Genomic DNA, 10,511 nt, shown 5'->3' with positions numbered 1-10,511 from the left:
GAGCAACAACAGGACCAACTCTATCACTAATCTTCTAAAAAGTAAATTAGCAACACTGAGTTACTGACAGTGATTCCAAAACTTTTAGCTAACATGAAGTAGCATCAAGCGACTGCTAAACCATTAGCATGAAGTATACGGGGGGTGAGAACAGCACCTTTTTGGTCAAATAAGACCAAAAATACCTTGTATGTTTAACTACAGGACAGGGAAAAGACCGTCTTAACTCTTGGTGGAAGTTAACGGTAAATGTAACAAGCCCCAGATAGCAGACAGTTTTGGGCCGATTCTGGCTTTCCTATGTGAGTATCGGTTGACTACCAGGTAGATGTTAGGCATGTGTGCCAGAACAGGGCCAGATCCTGGACAGCTTCATAGTTTTTCCTTGTTCCTACATTTGTCTGACAATTGTGGACCAACCAGATTTGTGCCGTATCCTATAGTTCTACTGAGATTACAGTGCGTGGGTCAGATCTGGGCCGAGGACCCAGCCACATACTGGGCCAGAACAAACCAAGGGCGTGGCCCACAAGTGAGAAATTTTGCCAGCTGGGACCAGTTTGGACTATTTATACTAACGTTTCATCATGACCAAAACAAATAGGTCTTGCTCTGACATCAATGAGTTGCTAAACAAGTGTGAAGTGTATTGGGGTGACACTCGGACCATCCGTATTACTAGCATTCTGAAACCAAGTATATGAACAGCACTAGGAGTTCATCACAGTACCAAGTATTTAGCTCAAGTGAGGCAGCAACAAATGACCAGTAAACAACGTAAGGTATTGTGGGTGACAACGGGGCTAGCTCTATTTTTAGCATTCTGAATTTCCAAGCAAATTACCAACACTGGATTCACAACAGTTCCAATACTGTTATTATATAAAATCACTCAGTCTAAATCTAAACTAAAGTCAATATTAGCTCAAATAAGGTAGCTACAAACAGCTGCCAAATGGCTAGTGGGATGTGTATTGGGGTGATAGCAGGGTTAGCTCTATTATTAGCATTCAGAAACCAAGCAAGTTATCTTTCACAGTGAGATCATGACAGTTCCAACACAAAGACTGCGCTTCTTTGCTAGGCTGTTGATATAAAACTCATCACTCCTGTTGCTGCAGCACCTAAGAAATGGTTTCTCACTATATGGCTTATGTCAAAGTCTCTCCAATTGTTCAAAAAAGGCCTGTCCTGCAATCGTGGGTTACCAGCATATACACAACCTCTCTCCCTGTCTTTACAGCACCGCGAACCATATAACACGTGCACTTAACTGCCCAAAATAGGACCTTGATGGTGCCTGCTATGGACAGTCCTGTGACACAGATCCAAACAGTCATCTCAGCAACATGAGCAAGCCCTTCAAGCTGTTGACTTAAAGCAACACTTTGTTTGGGTGCACTTTGACAAATCAACTTCTGCAGTGCTTGAAAACCGCCAGCTGCTCACTTTAACTTCCAGAAAGCCCCATTAAGGTGGCGTCAGGTGCACTTGGGCAAAAGCGAGAGACACTTTTGCGATTTTGTGGTTTCGAGAAGGGCTATAAGGTGCAGGAAGGAGGCATGAATCACTTCCTGTCTGCTGACGGCATACACTATTACGCAAACGAGGTTTATGGCAAAGCTTCGCACTGTAAAACCACAGTCTACGCAGACACCCACTTTGAGTAGTGTAAATACGAAAACATTAAGCTATGGGAGTGCAAACCACATTTGTTACGAGTTACATATGCATGGCTTCCTTCCTTTTCTTTGAGGCCTAGAAGAGTGTGGTGGCCCAGCGTGGTTGACAGTTACAGTTGCTATAGTGGATGATGAAATATACTGTATAACGCTTGTCTATATCATTATTGTCATTATGTATAGATCTTAAAGTGGCAATTGCGTCAGTGTTGGTATATCAGAATGCCGTGTGATGGCAACGTTAAGGCAACAGCTGTTTGACTTTGCCAATGTAAATTAAGTTCTTCAACTCCTCGGAACCACCTGTGGTTCCTAAACGCGCTTCATGTTCTTCATAACGTTCATATTCCATAAGCTCCATTCAGAAGCTGGGCGTCGTGTGAGGCTGTAGCTCTTCTCTCCAGTCTAATAGACGGTGATGTCATTTTAAACCCTTATAATAAAAGAAGCTGAACTTTGTTTTTCTACTGAAAGTCGACCCGTTTTTCCCCAAATCTGGGCTCTAAACTATAAACAGACGGCGTCTCTTCAGTGATCTGCTCTGGAAACATGACTTGGCAATGTGTGGGATCATAAAACTTTGTTAACTTGAGGGGAGCTTTAAAATAAAATAGCAAATAAATTCATTCATTTCTTGCAGTTGCTGAATAATTTGTCTTACGATTTGTTTAATGCCATACTAATCCAAGTTGAATATGGCTTTAGTTCCCACCTTTGAACTATTTAGCCTGGGGAGTGAACAGTGCCATTTCAAACTTCAACAGTATTTGAACACTACATTAAACTCACTTTAAAATAAATAAGCAAGGGAATTTCTCAAGATACACACCCTAGAAACTTTCCTTACAATTAATGTTTTAAATTAAAATGATATAGTTTTATTTTAGAATTAGATGCATTTGAATTAGAATTAGATGCGTTTGAGTATGGCGCAGGTTTAATGTCAGTGACTTGTTTAGTACCATTTAAGAGGGAACATAAGTTGCTGTCTATACAGACCATATTCCCAAGAATTATACACAAAAACTAATTTTTAATAGTTAAAGATTTTTAATGAATTGTGGTAAGAATGATCCTTATTAGTTGTACACCACATACACACTAGTGAACACACACACACAGACACAGGGGCAGTGAACACACACTTGCCCAGAGTGGTGGGCAGCCCTATCCGCAGCACCTGGGGGTTAGGTGCCTTGCTCAAGGGATCTTCAGTCATGTTTTGTCAGCTAAGGGGATCAAGCCAGTGACCTTCACAAGGCTTGTTCCATAACCTCCAGCCCACGACTGCCCCAACATCCACTAGTAAAAATATTGAATGTTGTGGCCGGCGATCTTTAAGAATGACTCAGATATTTCTTTACTGTTTTATTTCATATTTCACTGCTGAGTGGGTAGTTTTTCCAATCACACGTGTGTATATTTAAATTCAATCGAGAACTCGCATGCATTCAATAATCCATCCATCCATTTTCTAAGCCGCTTCTCCGTCAGGGTCGCGGGGGGTGCTGGAGCCTCTCATCAGTCTTTGGGCGGAAGGCAGGATACACCCTGGACAGGTCGCCAGTCCATCGCAGGGCAGACAGACAGACACAGACAGTCACTCACACCCAGGGGCAGTCTAGCATGTCCAATTGGCCTGACTGCATGTCTTTGGACTGTGGGAGGAAACCGGAGAACCCGGAGGAAACCCACGCAGACACGGGGAGAACATGCAAACTCCACACAGAGAGGACCCCAGTCACCTGGCGGGGGAATCGAACCCAGGCCCTCCTTGCTGTGAGGCGACAGCGCTACCCGCCCATTCAATAATTTCAGATCAAATTAAATCGTGAGGTCACAGATTGACACCCCTCTTACTGAAAGCTGCCTTGGATCTCATCACTGAATGACTAATCCAAATTTGAGGACCAAAGTTCATGCCGTTCTGATAAAGTCAGTTTTACTCCCCGTGGCTTCATCCAAGAGTCATGGTGGTCTTGCTTCACCGATTGTGATGTGAACGCATGTTTTTATCATTTTTCTTTCGCTTTCTTGAGCAGGGTCACGGGTGACGCTTTCATTCATGTGTTGCTGCTGAATATTTACAGGAAATGAGTGCATTTTGCAGAACGCAAACTGATTTTATCTCTCCATTTCTTCCTTTCTGTCACCAAGGTCACATCAGTGTAATACACACTTCCGACCGACAGCTGCTGCCTTTGACACGAGTGAAGCCTCACAGGCCTTGCATTTATTCCTGAAATATGAACAAGTGCTAGATTCCAGGAAAGCTTCCGGTGTGTTATCTGCATGAGTCACTCACTGTTCAAAAGGTACATCTCCAGTTTATTAGAAACACCTACCTTCTGCCTACACACATTTGCCATTTTATTGGAAACACCAACTACATGGGTTCACTTTGTACATTTGCAGTTACTAACTAAAGCCTATATGGTACAATTTATAAGCACCACTACCCCAGTCGTAATTGGAAAGGGACCATCACGGAGCCACTGCTAACCAGAGTGTGTATAGCTGGTAGGTCTTAGTCAGCATAACAGTTACACTGACACGGTGGTGGCACAGTTGACAGTTCGGCTGACCTGAGTAGTAAAATGGTATGTTTAGTTGATTGAAGTGAATATAGGTTTATACATCCTCTAAAGAGAACAAACCTCTGCACATTTTAATGCACAATTAGTGTTCATTTGCAGATTTTAACAAAGTGAAGGGAAAAGACACAAACCTGACCTGTGCAAAAATATGACCATTTTACACCCCCCCCCCCTTTAAAACCAAGTTCATTTCAGATCATTAAATAGATGTTGTGCACTAAAATTGGCAGAAAAGCCACATTTATCCAAATTTTTGGGCCATTCCTTTTGGTCCATCCATCCATTTTCTAAGTCGCTTCTCCGTCAGGGTCGCGGGGGGGTGCTGGAGCCTATCCCAGCAGTCTTCGGGCGGAAGGCAGGATACATCCTGGACAGGTCGCCAGTCCATCGCAGGGCAGACAGACACACACAGACAGTCACTCACACCCAGGGGTAATTTAGCATGTCCAATTGGCCTGACTGCATGTCTTTGGACTGTGGGAGGAAACCGGAGAACCCGGAGGAAACCCACGCAGACACGGGGAGAACATGCAGACTCCACACAGAGAGGACCCCAGTCACCCAGCCGGGGAATCGAACCCAGGTCCCCCTTGCTGCGAGGCGACAGCGCTACCCACCACGCCACTGTGCCGCCCCGTACCGTCCTTTTGGTCCATTCATCATGAAATGTATACAGTATAAAGGAAAACTGGCATTTTTAAATTCGGTCAAAAAAAGTCTACATTCTCAACTTTATAAATTATATTAGCATATTCTGAGTGAAATGTGAAGAATTCAGTTGAATTTCAAAACGTCTTAATTAAAAGCAATGGTTTTAGCAACATTAAGCAAACTTTAAGCAAAGAAACCACAAAGTAATCATGTTGATCATATTGTTTCATGTACATTCCAGATGATGCGACATACTATACTCACCATACACGGCCTGAGCAGCAGAAGAACGTGAATCATGAGCTCTCATCTCACACGGTCGCAGCCGTACAGGGCCGTAATGGTCCAGAGGTGACGGGCGGGGCTGCTGCCCCACTTCACTGTTGCTCACCAAACCTCTGCGAACATCACCGCAGCCAACAGCTCCGAGAGGAGGCTGCCAGCTCTCTGGTTTTGGACTGGAGAGTCTGGTTTTGAGCTCCACTGCTCGGTTTGTGCTGCCAACTGGATGTTAATGTCTATGAGCCTCACTCTAAAGGTATTCGAGTTGTTAAAGTAGGTAAAGTGCAGTTCCAGCTCTGTCATCACCGTTTTCTCTCTCAGCCTTCTGTCCAACACTGACCTGTGAGGCTGAGAGCAGAGCTCTGTAAGTGCAGTGCAGAAAAAGAGGCCTGATATGATGGAGAGATTTCCATGTGTTTATACAATATTTACATATTAGTCATTTGGAGTGTTGAAGACTAGAATGTTTTGCATAGTGAATCAATTTAACTGCACATTTCCAATGTATCTAATTATTCTTATTAAACACTAATGGGTTGAGTGATCTGAGCAGTGCGTCCTCCCAAGAAGTAAACACTACTTCATGGAAATATGCAAACCAGGCTACGCATTTAGTGCCACAATGAAAAGAGAAAGGAACACAAGTTGACCTCTGATGTATTTTTAAGACAAAGTTATTAGTCATGGTGATATTGTTTGTGGTAGCACTTTCGACGAATATCTTGGCTATCAGAACCTATGATACAACATTCATAACATGTTATAATGCATTCCTAAGGCATCATAAACATGGCTAAAACTTTCGGTAAAAATGCATTACACTTTAGAGCCATGCTTTAGTTAAGTGATACTGTTTTAATCCCACAAACAGGGAAATTCCTACTCCGCATTTAACCCATCCGTGAAGTGAAACACCACGTACACACTAGGGGGCAGTGAGCACACTTGCCCGGAGCAGCAGGCAGCCCTATCCACGGCGCCCGGGGAGCAATTGGGGGTTGGGTGTCTTGCTCAAGGACACCTCAGTCATGGACTGTCGGTGCTGTGGATCGAACTGATGACCTTCCAGTCACAGGGCCGGTTCCCTGACCTCCAGCCCACGACTGCCCCCTTGTTATGCATTACTGTTATGGCTCCACATTTTAACGGGATCAGCAACATGTGACATTAAAAGCCTGAACTGGTGATGGGCTAAAGGCTGGAGGAACAGGCCAGCGGAGCTTATGAAGCCACTTTATTAAAACCAAATCACAATAAAATGATGTGCTATGACACCTAGTACCACACAGTACAGCCAAACTGGACGGCACCTAAGAAGAGGACAAAACCCTAACCACGCTTGTCTGCTCTAACCAGGAGTACATAGCTAACCTACAAGCCAGGAGACAAGATAATTACTCCAAACTTCCCTGGCCAGAAGTCTAAAGCACCTGTGGTGGTGCCCTCTGACCTGCTGGAACTGGATTGGCACTTTGGGCAAGTGTGCTCACTGCTACCTAGTGTGTATGTGGTGTTCCACTTCACGGATGGGTTAAACGCAGGGGTGAAATTTCCCTGTTGTGGGATTAATAGGGGTCACTCGTATCTTGTATCTTACCTGTTTGACGCTCCAGGTGGTACAAATAATGAATCCTTTGTACAACTAAGTTAAAAGAAGCACTCACAAAACACCTAAAACACAAACTAAACCAGAGCAACCAAATCTCCTCAGCCATCATGAAGGCCTCTTAAAGCACAGGCTCCTCCCCTGAATACACTAGCCAGGCCTCTAATTGGTCAGAGGTCCTCCTCACATGACTGACTGCAGAGCAGCTACACCTGTGAGAGAGAGAGAGAGAGAGAAGAAGTAGAGAGAGAGAGTGATGAGAGAAAGTAGAGAGAGAGATCAGAGAAAGTAGAGAGAGAGAGAGAGAGTGATGAGAGAAAGTAGAGAGAGAGAGACAGAAAGAGAGAGAGAGAGTGAGAGAGAGAGAGAGAGAGAGACAGAGAGAGAGAGAGATCAGAGAAAGTAGAGAGAGACAGAGAGAGAGAGAGTGATGAGAGCAAGTAGAGAGAGAAAGAGAGAGATCAGACAAAGTAGAGAGAGATCAGAGAAAGTAGAGAGAGACAGAGAGAGAGTGATGAGAGAAAGTATAGAGAGAGAGAGATCAGAGAAAGTAGAGAGAGAGAGAGATCAGAAAAAGTAGAGAGAGACAGAAAGAGAGAGAGTGAGAGAGAGAGAGAGAATGAGAAAGAGAGAGAGAGAGAGTTCAGAGAAAGTAGAGAGAGACAGAAAGAGAGAGAGTGAGAGAGAGAGAGAGAATGAGAAAGAGAGAGAGAGAGAGTTCAGAGAAAGTAGAGAGAGACAGAGAGAGAGAGATGAGAGAAAGTAGAGAGAGACAGAGAGAGATCAGAGAAAGTAGAGAGAGATCAGAGAAAGTAGAGAGAGACAGAAAGAGAGAGAGTGAGAGAGAGTTCAGAGAAAGTAGAGAGAGACAGAGAGAGAGAGTGATGAGAGAAAGTAGTATGGTTAGCTGTGATGTCATATTTAAAGTGAGAGAGGTGCTTATGGAAAGTGCACTGTGTTAATAACACTGAACGAATTGTTTGGGGGTGGCATTTGAATATTCAGGGCCCCAAAAAATACATTAATTAGTTATTTTACACTCACATGCTGACCTGTTGGGACTGATAATATAACATGTTACCACTGCTACTATATAACATACTGTTAATATATTACAGTAACACTTTACACTTTTACATGGAACATGCAATAAACTCTCACTAACGTGTCAAAAACATATGACAGTTAGGATTAGGTTTTGGGTTGAAGTTAAGGTTAGGGTTAGGATTATGTTTAGGGTTGAGGTTAAGATTAGGATTAGGTCTAAGGTGAGGGTTGGGTTTTGGGTAAAGCTGGTGAGGTGAGGTTTTGCATAATGAAAATAGCATATTAACAAAACATCTACTCAATGTAAGTAATGTATCATCAGAACATCTACAGGATATTCACTTCAGTGTATTCAGATGCTTCGCTTCTGCTACTTCGCCGATATGCTGTTGATGCGTTACTGATAATCTGTTAAGAGTCATCTAGAACAGGGGTTCTCAACCGTTTTCACCTCAAGGCCCACCTGTTGATGAGTATAAAGCACAGCAGCCCACCGAAAAACTCAAATCAACTTCTGAAATATGTTTGTTGTTTCTTAATTACTCACTGAAAACCTGTGAATTATGGCCTGAAATTGATCAGACTGTCAATTTCACTTCAATCACAGGAACCAAAATTTGCAGTTATGTTGAAAAACATAAATGAAAATAAAAATGAAAAAAAAAAGTTTACAGAAACAACAAAAAAGGGGAAACAAGGGGACAAAAGGTAGAAATAGATGTGGACTGTGATTTGGAGCTTCAGTCCATCACGATTTCACTGAAGATGCTCTTGTGGCTCCCACAGGACTCACTGTTTGGAATGGAGCCTCTGTAGTTTTCTGGGTTTTAGTGTCTCATTCGAAATAAACCTCACTCCACTCTAGCTTTTGGAACAGTGTCGCTACAATCAACAACATCAATAATAATAAACCTTGCTTGATCTCTGCTTCATCATGAGTTTAGCAAGTTGAGTTTAACTACTCGGGTCGCTGAAGCTCGGCCAGAAATCAAACGCAGATCACGGCTATTATTTCATGGCTCGTCTGTCGGTTTTATGAGCTGCAGCTCGAGCTGCAGGAACGATATGAGAGCAATAAGTCATGCACTCAAACAGGCATTTGTACTGACGGTACAGTGCTGACGTGCTGCTGGAAGACGAGAAAAGCCAGCTCTGATGATGAATTTCCCTTCTTTCATCATAAAACGCGTTCCCACCAGCAGTGAAGCGAACAGGCGTCGGGTGGATGCGGCTTGAGACCGACAGGTTTCAGCTGAGTGTTTCAGACCTGAAAGGGTGGAGTGTTCACACTCTCCAAAACAGAGCCAACTAAAGAAAAAACGTTTGATAGGTCCGACCCAAACAAGGTAGGAGAAACGCCCTGAGGAACCTCTCCATCTCTAACCCACGGACACACTGTCTCAAATTGATGACGTCTAATTGGCCTGAGACTGTGGTGTTTTTGTTTATACGTGTCTACCGGCCCACTTCAATCTACTGCCTCCCCCTGAGCTCATGCCAGCAGACCACTAGAGACTGCTTCACGGCCCACTGGAGGTCCCAACCCACAGGTTGAGAAACACTGATCTAGAAAGGACCCCCCCAAATAAAATGTTCTTTATTACTTTATCATCATAAGGCATAATCAACATGGCTATGAAGTGTAATAGATGTCTAGCCTTGCTTATAATGCCTCATAAACACACTTTAACGTGTTATGAATGCGTTTATAGATGCTCATAGATAGCTCATGGTATTCATAGTGTTATTGTTTTTGACATTGTTGACATGTAAAGCATTAGACATCAGCACAATATGATAGCTCTATTTGTAGGTGTGGTAGGTGTAGTTTGCTCACCTGTTGTTCATCTACATCTCCGGTCTTTGACTCCACCCACTTGTCATGCCAAATTTGCATCCTTGGGCGGACCTAGCAACCCGAATCTGGAACCTCATGCATGTTCAAGTACAAACATAAACCTCAGTGTTGGCATGAAAGACCAATCCAGCTCTGTAATGTTTGAACAGCGCTTAAGGAGTTTGGGGTAATACAGGTCATTTGGTTAAAAGGCCACTAATAGCTTCATCCTCTTTTCCTGACAATCCAGTGACGTTCTGTAGGTTAATGGATTATTTCATCAAACCGTCACACAACCTTAGCACATTCCACATCACCTTGGATGAGGTCTTTTAACCACATGATTTGAATTTCATTGCAAATCTAACATGAAGTTGTTACTTTATTTCATAAGCAGAAAACTAGAGGAGCTGCTTTGAATCTTTGGCCTAAGACAATAGGTTTAGATCAGAGGCATTTACCCAGGCATAGGCATTTACCCAGGGGTAGACCCATCATGCCCTCGCCGTGGTGGAACACCTGCCAACTTGTTGCTCATGTTTTGGGCCTGCACAAAGCTTAATGGGTTCTGGTCTGCGGTTTTTACTTCACTAATTGATGCCGTTGAATGCAACATAACCCCCTGCCCAATGCTTACATTATTTGGGGTCCCGGCAGAATCTTTTTCTTGTAAGCCCCAAGTAGCTGATGCAGTTGTTTTTGCCCTCCTCTTAGCTAAGAGAAGGATCCTTTTGGCATGGGAATCCACCACCCCACCCTCACACGCTCTATGGCTAACTGATGTCATGTTTTCCTTGGACTTGGAAAAG

General features: G+C 43.5%; 1 long non-coding RNA gene across 1 annotated transcript; it reads right to left on the bottom strand.

Moving 5' to 3' along the window:
- Positions 1-4,038: 4,038 nt before the first annotated feature.
- LOC108441062 lies at positions 4,039-6,895 on the bottom strand. The gene is made up of 3 exons (XR_001858903.1): positions 6,810-6,895; positions 5,195-5,560; positions 4,039-4,267 (listed from the first exon to the last, which is right to left on the bottom strand). It is a non-coding gene; the product is annotated as an uncharacterized LOC108441062 (long non-coding RNA).
- Between the last annotated feature and the right edge of the window lie 3,616 nt (positions 6,896-10,511).

Source organism: Pygocentrus nattereri, chromosome 23, assembly GCF_015220715.1.
Source record: "Pygocentrus nattereri isolate fPygNat1 chromosome 23, fPygNat1.pri, whole genome shotgun sequence".
NCBI lineage: Eukaryota > Metazoa > Chordata > Actinopteri > Characiformes > Serrasalmidae > Pygocentrus > Pygocentrus nattereri.
Note: the sequence above shows the minus strand (reverse complement) of the source record. Positions and strands in the feature narration are given on the sequence as shown.